General features: G+C 33.6%; 1 pseudogene; it reads right to left on the reverse strand.

Annotated features, from left to right (window-relative positions):
- Positions 1 to 6,797: 6,797 nt before the first annotated feature.
- The window catches only part of LOC143386711 (DENN domain-containing protein 1B-like), a 33,525-nt pseudogene continuing 22,596 nt past the window's right edge, over positions 6,798 to 17,726 (reverse strand).

A 17,726-nucleotide genomic window follows, 5' to 3' on the forward strand; every position in this document is an offset into this window, starting at 1 on the left:
TAGAAAAAAAAAATGAAAAGGAGAAAGTCAAGCATTAATACAAACTCTCAAAAAGATACCAAAAATTTCAGTACAAGATAAAACTTTAAAATTTGAAAAAATAAAAAGGAAAAAGACATTGTCTAATATTAAAGGGGAAAACATGCTGGGCGTGCCATGTAAGTTCTATCCCATATTTCTGTTTAATAGCTTGCAATTCAAATCCCAATGTGGCCATTTGGTGCTATGGAACTTTGAGGATATCACTGTTTTTCTTGAACTTCAGTTTCTTCATGTCTACAAAAAACTAACTATAGAAGGTACTGCAGAATTTGTAGGAGTATGGCCCAATCATCTGGTTATTCTTTTTCTTTTTTCTCTCCAGGTGATTCTAATGAAAAACTAAGAAGATGACACTGGATTAGATAAGAACTAAGGTTTTATAGTTGTATTTTATACTACATACTCCAAGTCACCATAAATTCAAACTCAAATTGATACTTACAAGTATTTTCTATCCCTCATGGCAGATACTATGCATATAGAAGTTTCTCAATAAATATTACATAATTCTAAGAACAGAAACTTTTGTTTAAAATACAGAGAAAACAAAACTTCATGGAAGTTATTAAGCCACAATCAATAGTATAACCTGGGGAAGGTTTATAATTAATCTAGAACCTTCCATTATACGGTATCTTATATTTTAGCTATCAATGCTATATTTTCCGTGTATGTACAACTTTTTACGTCCTTTAATTCACTCTGTTACTTCTGGACAAGAAATTACCAGAGTCATGACCATAAAAATTTTATAGGATATTTCATTTAAACTTAAGGACAATCTAGTAGACTGTAGGTCTTGGATGAGAAGTTCATTCTGCCAGTCCTTGGAGCACTTGGCTATATTTTAACTCTATCCTAGAACCTTATGCATTTGGGCCAATAAACAAAGTTGTCTGGCTTAGATCTTGCTCTGAAACAATCAGTGACACTTTAATTACTTAACTATTTGCCTATGATTTTTCAGAACCTAATAAAATGTTTACTATACCTAACAGTGTGCATACCTCTCATGCAGCCCTATCAGAAAGATTCTGCAGCAGTTACAAAGCTTAGAGATGAGGGTAGTGGGGTCCTTCTAGTCATTCACCTAGAATTCTGAGGGGGATTAATGGTCAACTATGAAAGAAGAATCAGCACCACACAAAGTTTGATTGTGACCAATTTTATTATATATCTGCATTCTTGGGTACTTTATGGTAATGTAGAATTCATCCAATATTTATTTTCTCATATTTAAAAGTCCCAAAGCAATACTTTTATACACAATGTCTTCCAATAGTAGTCAACTTTGGAGATGATTTATATTGTAGCCTCAAGGATGCAAGAACACTGAAGCAAATCTCAATGCCTAGTAAGTTTTTCAGATACCTGTTATCATGTTGAGCATAGAGCTCAAGATCTTCAGTCCTTTGAAATAACTCTTCATCTAAAGCAAAAGAAATAAACTTTGGAAAAGTTCACTTTTGAACCCTTCATGTCACCTTTTGTAAAAAGCTATATGTTTTAAGTTGTAAGATTCATGCAGTTTCTATTTTTTTGCTCTTTTAGGCATGGCTAAATCATAACGGGTTTTTAAAATCTAATTTTTGGTATGCGATTATTTCTCAAAAATAACCTATGAAAACTATATCTAAAGGTTGGTGACTTGACACATGCAGTGCATTTAACATGCACAGTGTTCTAAACTGGCTTTGTTCTAAAAAGCATATCATCAACCACAAGGTGGATTCATTAATGGATCTCAACAAGGCTCTCATCTGAGAACTAAAATAGCAGAGATGAAGAGACGTACATGTTTGTCATATCAAAGAGGTAATCATTTGCAACTTTACAACCTTCTAAGATAAAAGATTGTATATCTTCAATTACTTCATTAAACTAAAACGTGGCTTGCAAAAACAGCCTACTGGATACAAAGCATTCTGTTAAAATTGCTGTTGAGTACCTTGTTTTATTTATTTTTTGGTATATTTGCATATCATATCCAGGGCTACAAATTTTCCACAGTGCTTTCTGCCTCTTTCAAGTATAATAAAAGTAGAAATCTATAGTAGCTCTAAGGTTAAACAAACTGTACATTATGCAAAAATTAACTTAATTTACACACAGTTAAAAAGTATTGGCAATGCCCTTTATAAATCTTAGCAAATGATGTTACAATCTATATACGTGGTCATTTAAATTTATGTGGTGCAGAACAGACTTATGTGTTAAGTGTACTCACATAGAATCAACAGTTTGTACCATAAACATTTCTTTTAAAGTAACAGTATTGGTAATCTAAGGTACAGGATTTTCTTATTGCATATTTATTGATGCTGAGGCAGTTAGTTATGATACAATAATGCAATATCCATAATTATTTTAAATTAAAAAAACATTTTTCTTTCCAACAATATAAAGAATATTTTTTCCTAAAATCACACAGAACATTGCTACATACAATTTTACGCAAATACTGAAAGACATGACCTTAAGGCATCTGCTAGAAAAGCAGATGTGCATATTTATATTAACTAAATTATGAAAGAAAAAAATATTGCACAAAATTCTATTATTTTGTAAAATAAAATACATCTCAGTCTAAATGTACATAATTCCGTATTCCTTAACTAGATCATAATGTTAACTGCTTTGCTCAAAACCAATCTGGCTTTTAAAGAAGTTTTATGAAACATGCACTAACCATATTACTGGGCTCCACATAGAAAAAATGTCAGTACTGACAGAAGGTTTCTAAAAACTCTTTCCTATATTAAAAATTGCTCTGGGGGAATTAAACTTGGAGATTCATCTTACATTCCGGAATTTATATTCTCATTTACAAATATTTTCTTAGATTCAGATTCTTTGATGTTAAACTAAATGGAGTTCTCATTAGAAAACTTATTCATGAAAGTAATCAATCTGAATTTTCAAATAAAGAATGAAGGTCTACCGATTATAAGAATATTCAGTTTTCCCCTCTTGTTCAGGAATCTACTTCATCATTTTATTTAATAAACAATTCATTAGATTTCCTGGATTCTAGTATTAGAATATTAGCATAAAATTCTAATAACAGCATTGTCACTTAGTTTAATTTAAATGGAAGGACCTGTTTCTAGAGAATGCTATTATAAAGATAAGAGAAAAAAGTAAAAACTGGATTTTTTTTAAAAGTTAAATTATTTATTTATTCTAAGTTGTTATATGAGGCAGAATGCAATTCATTTCATATTACAAAAACTGGATTCTTATCAATATGATTGGATTCTGGTCCATACCCTCACTTCTTACTAAACTGAATAAAGTGGCCCTAAGCGTGAAAAAGGAGCATCATTCCCCAGAGAGGAATAAGCCACTTGCTTATCTGACAGAAAATCACTTAAACAAGGACAATCAGTTTCTGAAAGATATCTTAGCAGCATTATTTTAATTAGCATAATGATTAGGAAAGTTAATGAAATCAGATATGGTACTTTAGTTCTGAACTTAGAACATGCTTTAGATTAAGCAGGTATTAAAAAAGAAGAACATCTTTCTTGACTTTCGAATCTTAGGCTGATAACTTCTAAGCAAAGCACATTATTATATTATTATTTCAATACTTTTGCAATTCCTTTCAGAGCAAGAACAATGTTAATTATTTTATTTCCCCTGCACCTTCAGTTATCGTACCTTGTGACTGGTTTAAAAAGTCCATATTTTAAAAACAAAGGAGTTATTAGTTTTAAGTTGGAAAAATAATCATGCTTTATTTTGGTGCCTAAGATTTGCTAAACTAGTTAATTATAAAAATATGCCAGTTAGCAACATTTTCACTAAACAAAACAACAGCCGCTAAATTTATATTTCTCTATTTCCCTGAAAGACCATGGATGCAATCTAAGGGCAAAACAATAAAAGCTACAGCAAGATTCAGGAAGAGTCATGACTCAGTTTAGAGGTCATATAAATGATCATATCACAAAATGAAAAGTCATTAAGTTTATATAATTTTGCTAAAGAGGAGGTGCTGTTTTTTTTGAAAAAAATTCAAACAGGGAGGGAATTTTTGTAATCTGGTTTAGTTACAACAGAAAATATGGGCACAGTATAAAATAAAACTTATTTATTTCAGAATTCATGCTAATTTCACTTTATTTGCACTATATCTACCTAAATATTGGGAAGCTAGTTTAAAAGCAGACTCTGAGTACTCAGAACTTTGATGTTTTGAGATGCCAATATCTGCTAATGGTCTTCTGGATTTTTTTCAGAAGTAACAGGTAGAATTTTGTTTTTGATTTTGTCTTTAACAGAGTAAAACATCTAATTTTGTATGTAAAATTAAGGCACAAATCACTTTAAAATTCCTTAAGACAATTAACGTTATTTGTGAGTGGCTAAGTATCCTCAAAACAACATAGTATTAGAGCCAAACATGTTGTGAGATGACTGAAAGTTAGAAAAAGAACATAAATTTCTGTGACCATGCTATTTATTAAGAAGTCAATTGACACCCCAATATGGTCTGTTACACTCATCATCATCTCATTCTTCAGACTGAGTTCTGAAGGAGAAAAAAAATACCTCATTTCAAAATTTGTATTAAAAGATGACTTTGTATTCTTTCACAAATAATGGAGCATTTGCCCAGCAGATTAACCATCAGAGTAGCCTTTTTTACTTCTCAGTTGGAACAGCTCTTCTGATATATGGAGTTTTTATTGCATATTTCAATAAAGTAAACTGAAATTTGAAATGAACATATAAAGGCAAAATTTGACAAGAACTCTGAATCTTACTTTTATGATAAAATAAAGATTAAAAATTTTTCCTTAATATTAGAACCCATTCTTATAAGGAAAACAAGATTCATCTTCTTTTACAATTAAGAATGATTAATCATCCTGATTACAATATACTCCTTTAATTTTGGAATGTAATTTTAGAAAAACTGACCTGAATAAACAATTTTAAGTAAAGTTTTAAACAAACCTACTTTTAGATTTTTAACTGAAATTATACTTCTTCAGTAAATATTTACAGTGGTGTCTTACTAGAGTTCTTGAATGGTTTCTCATACATTTTTTTCTTTTTTCTTTAAAAAAGGTATTTTTAAAAGAATATAATCATGACTGAGGCTAGAGAAAATAAGTACACAGAGATAAATTAGTCATAACATCACTAGTCTGCCCTACCATGAAGTAATTATGTAATTTAGATGAATTCCAAAGCTTAATAGTAAATTTGTGGGAGACAAATTTCCCATGAAGAATTCCAAATGATTTTCCAATAACCCTCTGCCTAAAGGAGATGAAGCCTAACTCCTTAAGAGTGGGAGACTCGTAGTGACTTCCTTCCAAAGTCCACAGTGTAGAAAGGGGGTTGAAGAGTAAATTAATGTTGGAGAAGCCTGACAAATGTTACCTCAGCCAAGTTATCAACATCAACATCCACAAAACATGTTGATATAATGTGATGAAAATGACACTTTACTTCTGTGACCTGTTCCCCCAAACCCATAATCCTACTGTGATTAGGAGGGAAAAAAATCAAACAAATTCCAAGAGGGGTACCCTGAAATATATCTGACCACTACTTCTCAAAACTGTCAAGGTCATCAAAAACAAGAAAAGTTTAAGATAAACTGCCACAGCCAAGAAGAGCCTAAGGAAACATGACAAATACATGTAATATGGTGTCCTGGATGGGGTATTAGAACAGAAAGCATCCGTTAAGGAAAAACTGCAGAAATCTTAATAATGTATGGACTATCAATACTGGTTCATAATTATGGCAAATATATTCCACCAAAGTGAGATGTTAATAATCTAGGAAACTGAGTACAGGGCTATTGTGGGAACTCTCTGCACTGTCTTTGCAATTTTTCTATAAATCTAAAACTTCTACATACAAAATCAGTTATTTGAAAAAAAATAAATCTGAGATAATGATATGAAGCATTTTGTTGGAAAAAGATTAGCTAAGAAAAAAGAAAATTTTAGTCTGGACAAGTTTACATTGCATTTGGCCTTCTTTCAGTGAACCCCTAGCTAGCAAAGGCATACACAGAGACTGAAAATGCTGTATGTGTCTCATTTGTAAACAGAAGTCATTAACTTCACATTGCAATTCAGCACTTCATATATTTCACTGAGTGAAAGGTAAATTTATAGCTTTATACCTTTTGGAAAACATGGCTACAGTGTCCTTATAAAAGCAAATTAAATATTTCCACAAGAGAGCTTTTGAGCCTTAAAAAATGAATTTTGATCTTAAATTGATGAATAGAAAAAGGCATTATTGCTCTGAAGGACAAATAACTTAGCTCTCAAAGTTTACATGTAATTTCATACATTATTAAAGTATGCTTAATATAGTTTTAAGATTAAGGCAATTACTGGGTTAACAATTTCATCAGTTTCAGGCTAGTTTTGACATCCTGATCAGGTTCATGCTCAACCAGATTAGTACAATGGCTACTGGTTATATGCAAGAATTATATATGCATACTTAGTTTAAATAAATGAATGGCATTTAAGCACCAAATACTGGGAAATCATATGTTCAATACTTACTTTAGACATACATACAAACTAGTACCTGATTTAATAGCACAGTAGAAGAATTCACTTTACATGTTAAAATCAATGGATAACATACATATCCACAAGATGAACAAGTGGGGGAAATGTTTGTTCCAAATAAAAAATAAATAAATAGTACCAAGAGTTATCATTCCTACAAATGATTTTGTTTACTACATAAATTTCAGGCAATCCCAAAATGTTTCCATAGAAGCTTAGATGCAAGTGAATGACCCTTAATTGGTGACTTAAGCTTGGTTTCCCCTTGTATTTTCTTCTGAAATGGTTAAACCTTGTGGGAAGTCAGATGACATGTGACATAATGACACTATTTCATTGGAGCAGTCCAATATCTTCTGAAGTTGTTTTGACCTTCCCTTCTTTCTCCCAAGGAACGAAAGTAGATGGACGTTGCCCAAGGCTGGGCACAAGCAGATCATCTGAAATCTGGCTTAGTGTTTCTTTTTTTTCTCTTCTTCCTTTATCATTCTGGGATACTTCAGTGGCAGCTATTGGAAAACTCAATCCTGCAGTAAGATCTGGCTTTTCCACCACAGTAGGGCTACTCAAATTGTCAGAACTGAGGTGTTTTTTATTGTTTTCCTCTTTTAGGATGAAGAGAGAATCTGTCAAGCCAGAGGAAACCCTCTTCCTGGGAGATGGAGGGAGGTGTTTACCATGGAGAGCACTATCATCCTTCCCGAGATTCCACTCTGTTTGACCACCAGAACCACCACATAGGAGAGCCAGGTTATTCTCACTAGGAGCATTGGATTTATTCTGAAAGAATAACAAATTCAGAACACTTTTAATAAGATCACAGCATTACTTTAGCAGCATTTTTTCCATTTTGAAATCAATGTTCATATCTTTCAAGACTGGCAACTTGAAGTTCTTCCCAGGGGAAATTATAGCACTGACAGTTATTCTGACACCTCTAAATCATTCTATGAACAGGAATGAAATGTGATGGACTTTGGTCTCTATGTCTTTATAATTGTCACCTGTCAAATTCAAACTAGACTATATAATTCATGCCAAGTTCTGGAGTCTCTTACAATCGGAACAGGGTTGCCATTGCTCATACTATTATCCTTCATGTACTTAAAGCATTTATTCAATTGTTTTTATTTTTAATTTTTTTAATACCAGGAATTGAACCTGGAGGCATTTAATCACTAAGCCACATCCCCAAAGCCCTCCCCCTCCTTTTTTAATGTTAGAGTTGCTGTGGGCCTCCCTGAGTTGCTGAGGCTGACTTTGAACTCACAATCTTCCTGCCTCAGCCTCCTGAGCTGCTGTGATTCCAGGTGTGCAACACTGTGCCTAGTTTTAGTTCAATTTTGTTTAAAACACCATTCATTTTGGAAGTAAGAAGATGGAAAATGACTCAAAAAATCCATTTATTATACTTTTCTGAAAACCCAGGAAGTAAAATAAAAAGGTAGAAACACTTAACATTTTAAAAATTCCCCCAAAGAAGACAATTATAAAATTAGATTATATAAAAAAAATTACTTCCAGACAAAAAATTCAATTAATAGTAATAATCACCAGAATTAGGTAAGTGTAAGGGAAAATATAGGGATTTTATTATTAGAAATAATTCTTAGTGATTAAATTATACCAGTTTTGAGGTTTGAACACCTATTTAGAGGTTAAATGCTTCCACCAACTAAGATTATAAGATCAGTCAATCACAGCAAGGGCAAGAATGTTTTCATTTACTTTTATAAGCTGAATGGTCAACTAACTGTAGGTTTGTAATCAATATCATCCATTGATCTAAAGAAATCCAAGCTCTTTGCAGCTGCCAGCTTTCCTTGATCTGAGCTATGTGTGCTCAGTGTGTTGAGAATCTCTCCTATCAAGTCCATTTCACCTGGATAAGGAATCTTTGCTTTTGTTTCAACAGAGTCATCACTTTCATAAAAATAAGTAGAAGCTTCCTCGCCATCTTCAGAAGATAACCTGGAGAAAATAAAACATGAAGTAGTAGGTGGACACCGTGAGATGCTGTGTCTCAGCTCACCAACCACATTCAATCAACGAGATGGTTTTAAATTCATAGCAGCAGTTCACAGTGGAACAACACAAAACCAATAACTGGTTCATGGTCAAACTAATTGTTCTTAGTTATTTATGCACCAATTCAAGTACTGGAAATTTAAGTACATGCATTAAGAACAAAAACTTTATGGTACCTTAGCCATCTAGAAGCAGCAGGGCTTTTCACAGCATTTAATCCTGTGGGATTTGGGCCCTTTACCTTAGAAATATTTGCATGAACACTTAGAAAGTTGTAATAGTCCAAGTTCACTTTCAATATTTTTATATGGTTTTCCTTCTATTTACTCACTTATTTTATAGAGAAATGCATATTTTTATATAAAACATTTATTTAATGTAGAGAAATACTATTTTGTCATTCCCATATATCAAAATTATTAAAGTCTACACTATTATTTCCCTTGCCTAATATTATAATTGATTTTAACATTTGTACTAAATTTTTCTATTCTGATATTATCCTGTACTAAAATGTCTCACTCAATTCAATTTGATTATAACCTTTCCTCATATTTAAACTTGCCCCTTTCAGCATAAGGGTAAGAGCCTAATTTAGGTGTCTTCTTTATTTTTATCTTTACCTTTATCTTTATGTCTTCTTTATCACCATCCAAGATAGTAAAGTCTCTAGACATTGCTGCTTTCCAAGAACAAGGTATTTCAGGCCTGTCTTTCTTTCCTGTCCCAAGACAAGAGCACTGTTTACTTTTGCTGAAGGACACTGCAAGGGAGTAAAACCTGAGCTCCAGGAGTGTGCATTCTTTGAGACATCCTTTGTAGCCTAAGGCAATGCTACCAAGCCACGCCCTGGGTAGGACACCACACTCCATGACTTACTTGCTTGCTCTTTCAATGTCGTCCTCCTCATCGTCATACAGAACACCATCAAGGCTCTTAAGAGGCCTTTTTAAGCGTGCCTACAAAGAAATTGAACAATAAAATGACTTTCAGAGTTTAAAACAAATATCTTTAGTAAATTTTAAAGAAACAATGTGATTTTATTAGGAACATTTTCAAAAGAAAGTTTTTGAAGGTTACCCAGTAACTTGGCAAACAAGGAAAGAAGAAATGAAAGAAAAAAGTTGGTATTCATCTCAACACTTAATAGTTCTGCAAACTAATAATGAAAAATAAATCAGTGGACTTAACACACATAAGCACACAGTTGCACAGACCTTGATTTACGTGTGTTTGACTCAGTACCAACTCTACCTCCACCATGCACCTGTCACACAGTATTAATAATCATCAGTATTTGCCTAACTTGTCTTTCTTTTATTCCTTGCTCATACTCCTCCCCTACACCAAGTATTTTAGAGCTGTACTTCTTAATCTTTAGTGTGTACATAAATCTTTTAGCAATTTATAAAAAGATAAATGTAGGTTCTGGTTCTACAGAGATTCTGGGGGTTTTGAGAGTTCTCATGACTTATGATAACCACTGACTAAATCCATCATTTCTTTAGGAACTGCAGAATTATGCTTTTCTAGAGCATTCCTTCTATATTAATTTCAGGGCATTCTCTAAAGAACAACTTTCTTTAGCTATCCCAAAGTGCAATGTACATGGGAAAAGAGAGGATAAAACACCAACTGTTTCATTTCATTAACAATTTTTAGAGTAATGAGTTAGTTCTCTAACAATTTCTAAAAGTGAGCCATAAGGACTTTTTATAAGCATGACATATATTTAATATGGTTCAATACACCATAGTTATTATTATTCTTGGTGTTCAAACTGCCCCATTTTAAAAATTTAAACCATAATTTGTGTGTGTGTGTGTGTGTGTGTGTGTGAGCAAGTACCAGGGATTGAACCCAGGGGTGCCTAGCCACTAAGCACCCTAGCCCTTTTTTTATTTTTTAAATATTGAGACAAGGTCTCGCTAAGTTGCTTAGTGCCACATGCTAAGTTGCTGAAGCTGGCTTTACACTTGTGACCTCCTGGCCTCAGACTCCCAAGCCACAGGGATTACAGGTGTGTGCCACCACACCTAGCTACACCATGATTTTGATTTAAAAATAGCCTTTATCTTTTAGAGATAGAACCTGAAACATTTACAGAATAATATACTGTTGGTTTTCTTTTTAAAAAAACATAGGAGACACACACACACACACACACACAGAGGGAGAGGGAGAGGGAGAGGGAGAGGGAGAGGGGGAGAGAGAGAGAGAGAGAGAGAGAGAGAGAGAGAGAGAGAGAGAGAGAGAGAGAATTTTTTAATATTTATTTTTTAGTTTTCGGCGGACACAACATCTTTGTTGGTATGTGGTGCTGAGGATCGAACCTGGGCCTCACACGTGCCAGGAGAGCACATTACCACTTTAGCCACATCCCCATCTCGATATACTGTTGGTTTTCTACTTCAAAATAATACAGTGGTGGAAGAAGGAGCATGCATGAGCTGACCCTGCGTTGACTGTTACTGAAAGTACATGAAAGAAACCTGGGAAATATTAATAAGTGTCTCTCTACTATTACACGTTTGAAATATTTCAAAATAAAACTTTAAAAAATTATCCCATCCTTCATCAGTGGTAGCTATTTAAAGTTGGTTCCTGTGTTCTTTGACATAACCTCAGAAAAGATTCCTAGTTTTTCTAAGTGGAAAATGACATTTAAAGGCCAGAATCTGTATGTTTTAGTTGCTTAAGAATGCATGCTATTTTTTGAGACAGGCAACATGAATGTGTACACTTCAGCCATAAAACCACAGAGAAATAATTTTCTGTCTTCTCATTTTTATTTTCCAACCCAGATAACTGCCTTTATTGTACCCAAAATTAATAAGCAAGTTTCTGCAACCTACAGCACTGATCTATTCTTCTCTACTCCTCTAAGTTCCCTGTAAGGCTGATGATTATAAATATATTTGGGGAGGGACCAGGGTGCATGTAGCTCAGTGGTAGAGTGCTTGCCTAGCCCATACCAGGCCCTGAGTTAATCCCTACTACTGCAAAAGAAAAAAAAAGAAATAAAGGGGATGACCTAAAACCATAGTATCACTTTACTATCATACTACTTTACTGTAAGTTGGAGGTTTATGAGTTAAGTGAAAATTTGCAGAATCACCACTCACAACATTATTTCTTTGGGGAAAATATATTTCATCCCCCAACTCACAAAATATAATACAATTCTTTATTTCTAAAGACAAGGCATTATTATTGCATTGAACCCCGTATATGGCATTATGCCAGCCAGTTGGTCTTACATTTAACTTTTTGATGAAAGAAATCAAAATTAAAACTAAATGAGCAAAACTATAAGAAATCTGGGACTTTATGTTGCTATTTGTTAGTATCATTAGAATTTAAGAACTAATAGAAGAGGATGATCAGAAAATAAATATATAACAATATACAGAGTATTTTACAAAGCATTCTCACATATATACAGGGTTGGGTCCTGGGAATACATAATTGAATTAATTAAATTATTCCATTAAGCACTCACTTAGTGTCTAAAGGACTGTACAAGAAATCTGGAAGAATACCCACATAGGCTTCATAATCTACCCAAAGTCACACACAGTCAAAAATAGAAACCAGAAAACCGAATCCATGTCATTCTCTGTTGTGTTCCAAATCCTTAGATAATAGTTTACTTTATATCCTACAGCTTCCTTCATATATTGTAGATGATTTTATTTCAATTCCAACTTTTTTTTAAATGAAGCTACTATTTTTTTTTCTAAAATCTGTAGCATCAAAGTCATAATGTGGGCTTCATAAGCACATCTGAATTAGGATTTCATATTTCCTACCTACACCAGGGTTCATCACTTCTATATGGGAATGGTATTAAACAGTGTATACTGTGATCAATTTCCAAAACATAATTATAATTAGAAAGAAAAAACTGATTAATATATTAATAATTTTCTATGACTGTTAACCTTTGTCTAACTGAACTAGTGAGTTTTGCATCTGCTAGCATTTCAATATTTCCAACGACCTATGGACTGTCCTTTGTATAATCTCACTGGTTTCCTCAATAATTAACTAAATAAAATGATTCATAGTTTTACTTTTTGATAATAGTTACCCTTTGTTGTAGGCAGTTAATGTTTTCTGAGTAAATGAGTATCATACAAAGTAGGTAGTTTCTGTTGAGTATTCAATGAGTTAAACAACTAGTAAGAAAATATACCCTACTGACTGACTAATATAAGCACTTTAAGGATCCATGAGGTATAGATGATTGTTATATTCATTCCTTCAACAAAGATTAAAGAGGTGTCTTCCATGTGCCAGGTACTGGGCTAATGCTAGAGGAACAAAGAAGAACACTCTCTGCCCTCATGGGTATTACCTTCTAGTAAATTACACATGAATTAAAGTGAATAATCATACAAATAAGCATAAAATTATGACTAAAATTAACTTGTACTAAGCTGTGATTGCAACAAAAGCAATTTGACCTAACCTGAGAGGTCAAAGGAAGTCTTTCTCTGAAAGATTTTTTGAGTTGAGCTCTCAACAGTTAGCTGGTTTTAATAAGATGATGGTAGTAATTAACAATACATACAAAGTCTCTATGGTGGGACCATCAGGGAAAGTGGTGTGCTGTGAATTAACTTGGTACACAGGACTCCTCAAAGGGCCCACTAAACTGTGCAGTTACCTTTTTGATCACTAGATGGCAGACACACTCTATAAAGGCAAAAGGCTGGAAAAATTTAAATTCATGGTGGTTATATGGAAGTGGAGGAGGTCATAGATCTAGCAAGCAAGTGAGAACTTGGTGGGATAGGCAAGGAATATATCCTAGACTTGTAGGTCCATATTATGAAGAATAACATTAAAAGCTACTTAATCAAATCTTAATTGAGAACCTACTGAAAGCAGGGTAGTAAGCCATGCCTCTTAGCATCTCTTCCTTTATAAACATTCACTAAGCACCTACAGCATGCAAGCTATTTTCTTCAATGCTATGAGTCATATAAAAGAAATGAAAAAGATATTTCTTCTTCAGAAGACATTAAAAAGCACAAGACAAAAATGCTAAAATCCTGAATGTAAGATTTAAAAACTTACTCTTCTCATTGCATGAATGTAATTCAATTAAGACTTTAACAGACAGCATATGAAAACTTATGTACATTACTGATCAGACATTATTTAAAGTAATTATGTAATGCTAGTTATAATTAATGTCAAATAGAAACATTCTTAATAATGAAAAGATAGCATTACTAGTCTATACACTGAGCAATATAGAACTGCAATTACATACTACAAACAATAGTAAATTCTTGGATCAAGTAAGGAGGTATAGAATCTTCTGAAGTGTGCTTGCTTTAGCTGCTCATCTAGTAAAACTGAAATAATAAAAAGTTTCTGGACTAACACTGGGTTATACTAACACAAGTTACATAGAGGATGTGCTATTAGCAACTGTCTTGGAAACCAGTACTATACAAAATAAAGGCACATTTTGGGGATGTAAAAACACTCTTAAAAATGAAATAAAGAATATATATCACTTTGATACAAAAGATTAAAATGAAACAGGAAACAAGATGTCATACATCCTCAATCAGACTCCTACTAGGTTCTGAACACACATAACTATATAATTAAATTCTGCTTCCATGAAAATGTAAAATACACATCTAGAATATATGAAAATTCATGAAGTCAATACTTGATTTGGAAAAATGTATTGAAAAAGAAAGGCTATCAGTAAGGGATGAAAATTATTAGAGAAAATCCTACTAGAGAAGTTAAACATATAGCTAGAAATTGAATGAAATAAAGTTGGCTGATGAAGACGAGACGAGAAACTATTTTATATGAAAGAAAAATCATAAGAAAACCTTAGGGGTAAGACTAAGTTGCAAAACCATACAACTCAATGTCTGATGAAACCTCAAGAAGTAAGTCTTGTTTAGCTGATTAATAAAGCTAAATGTTTTTTTTTTCTTTTCACTATAATGGTCTCCAGAAAGTGTATCATCAGACTGTAGAAAGGTGAAAGAAGTCTTCCAGAAGCAACAAGGGCCAGGTGATCTGCAGTTACAATTTTGATCACTAGATGGCAGACAAATACAAATAAGGCAAAATACAAGGTAAATTTAAATTCTTGGGCTGGGGTTAGATAGGGGAGATAAGGAATATAGACAGATGAGCAAGAAAATGAAGAAAATGGAATTTTTATACTTCATAAAATTAAGGTGTTTTTAATACATGAATTATTGAAGGTAGATGTAATCTTTGCTACTGCCCCTAATTTGGAGTTGAGGCAAACTGTTGTCCAAAAGTTTCACTTTGCTTACCCCCAAGTCTGAAACAAATCTCTGAGCTTATGCATTTTTCATCCAAAGACAAAAATACCTGCATGAAGTGCTATGAGAATAAATTGTGAATGTCACATGAGGCTAGGTCAGTAAAAAGATTCTGAAGTGGTCCTGACATGTTGAGGACCCTTTCCCAATTCTCCCAGATCACAGTGATTTCTTATTCTTTGTCAGCTTTATTTACTTTATTTCTACCACTCAAAGGTTACCTGGTATATGTTCCCTTATAAAATCAGTATATCATGTTCAGTTCATTCCTATCTTACCAAGCCCTTGAGACCAAGAATCTTATCTTTTAATTTCTTTTGCTTCTAATTCCACTTTCATCTGCAATGCAGAAAGCTGCAAGAGAATGTCACTCCCACTCTGACAATGAGAAAGGGCTGGAAAATCTAAAAAATTAATTGTTTGTTCTTGAGCCTCTCAGGTTCCTGAGCTGCCAGGTAACCAAATACACTGAATTTCATATATTTCAATCTCTTCGAAAGAGAGATGGGAGAGAGGACTAATTTCACCATTTGCAAAGCACAAGGAAAGAGAAAACTGCCATATAACCAGGTAAGAAGAACTCTGCTAAAATTTTAATAGTCTTAGAGGCCAAGTATGGGCCAATGTGTTAATTTGGAATAGCTGGGAATCTCAAAGACAAGGGGAGTTTGGCTCTTTTCCAAAGATAAAAGTCCATAATTTTGTTTGCTAACTGGGCTACCTCACCACCCAGTGCTCACAAGAAAGACTGAGGTGAAGATGGGAGACTGAAGAGCTTCCTTACTGGTTCAGGTATGCAGAAGGTGACAAGCTCAGCGACAAGTAGGAAGCCTCAATTTCTTTGAGCATTCCTTCAGATCCAACAGAGAAGCAAAATCTCTGTGTCTTAAGAGGAAGAAGAAACCCTTTTAAGCAAATGATTTTACATTGATACCAAGCAGAGGTCTATTCCACAAGGGAGGTACATGTAACTCTCATCCACCCTGGATGAAATACAGACTGATGAAGTTTGTCTATCACAGGGAGAAGGGAGAGGGCTACTAAGACACTCTACACCTGAAATAAAGGGGAACATAGTCCCCAAGACTGAAGCTGGATACAGCACAGAAAAGCCCTACGGCCAGGACAAGGAAACAGCGGCTATGGAGGGTGAAAAACATGGAGAGGTTCCCCCTGTCCCCATTAGCCCAGTGTGCCTCAGATGTAAAAGGTCTGCTGATAGCTGAGAGTGAAGTAGGAACACTGAGAAAACCTAGTAACTGCACTGGCAAGGCTCCACCTTAAGGACAAGACAGCAACCCACTGAAGGAAATGATATCAACAAGAAAGTCCAAATCCAGTGCAACTTCTGGTAGACTCAACTTCTTAAACTAACAGCATTACAGAAGAAGAATCTTGCCCATTTCTGGATGTAAACAATTTTTTGTATCCATGGGGCCCAGTACTCAATTAAGCATTATGAGATATGAGAAGAATAATAAGGATAAACAACATACCTGAATAGATAGATCAGCCTATTTTTAAAAAGTGAAAATGATATGAAAAAAGAAACAACAGAATAGGAGAGTTTAATTGTTTTAATCAGCTCATCAACAGACTGAAGAAAGACTCACTGAATTTCAAAACAGGTCAATACAAATTATTCAAAATGAAACACAAAGATTAAAGAAAGCAAGAAAAATGAAACAAAAAAAAAACTATCAGCAAAAAAGAGCTGAGGGGTATTATCAACCAGTCTAATTCATACTGCTTCTAAAACATAATAGGCATTAATTCTTCCTTTTTTATTTTTTTCTGGTGGTTGTTGTTGTATTTGATAGAATGGAAATAATATTACCTCATACTTATGAAACTTCTAGTGAGTGTTGGAAGAACAAATTTTGTCAGTATATAACATCCACAATAATTCTATGGAAGTGAACATAATCATCACCATGTCATAGACCTGAAGGCTAAGAGGCTTGGGGAGCTCAGGAAAGTTGCTCAAGTTCATAAACCATCCAAGTGTTTTCTAACAACTGATGAGGGTGATGGTTAAAAAAGTAAAAGGGAGAGTACATGTATTTTGAAGTGTTGAAAGAAAAATAGTACTTTATATTCTTTATCATATCACTTTTTATACATGAATATATTCATGTTTATTTTTCTATGTTCTATTTTGTAGCCTTAACAAGTGTTTCAAACATAACTGAATGTACAAAAAAAGAGTAAATGCCCTAAATGTTGTAATGCTGCATTATATATAAAACTGTGCACATATATTACATTTTGTCTCTTGAAAAAAAAAAAGTAAAAGGGAGAGTGAATACGACGGTCAAAGGAGGAAAGGTTTTCTGAATTTGTAAATGAAAGTTCTCAGAAGCCACAAAGAGGTAAATGATCTTGAAAACCTTCAATCAGCAGTCACTAGATATTCACTAGATAGTCACTAGATAGTTGAATTAAACTAGACTCCAGGATGGTGTGTCTATTCTGTCCATATTGCACCACTAATTACATTAATAAAAGCTTATTTTAATTAATATTAAGTTGTTCCAGTATTTGACTAAAGAAATACCTTTATTAGACAGAATGCTAGAAATCAGAACTAACCCCATTTATAAAGAGCTTTTTACTGAGCAGAGATTAGGAGTTTAAAACCATCCTGGAAATGAAGTATTTTAGTTTCATTTCTCCACTGTTGATCAGAGACTTTATAAAATTCACCCCATGGCAACAGTGCTGGGTACCCTAAGATGGTCTGTCATTGAAGTGTGTTAATAGG

Source organism: Callospermophilus lateralis, unplaced genomic scaffold, assembly GCF_048772815.1.
Source record: "Callospermophilus lateralis isolate mCalLat2 unplaced genomic scaffold, mCalLat2.hap1 Scaffold_120, whole genome shotgun sequence".
Taxonomy (NCBI): domain Eukaryota; kingdom Metazoa; phylum Chordata; class Mammalia; order Rodentia; family Sciuridae; genus Callospermophilus; species Callospermophilus lateralis.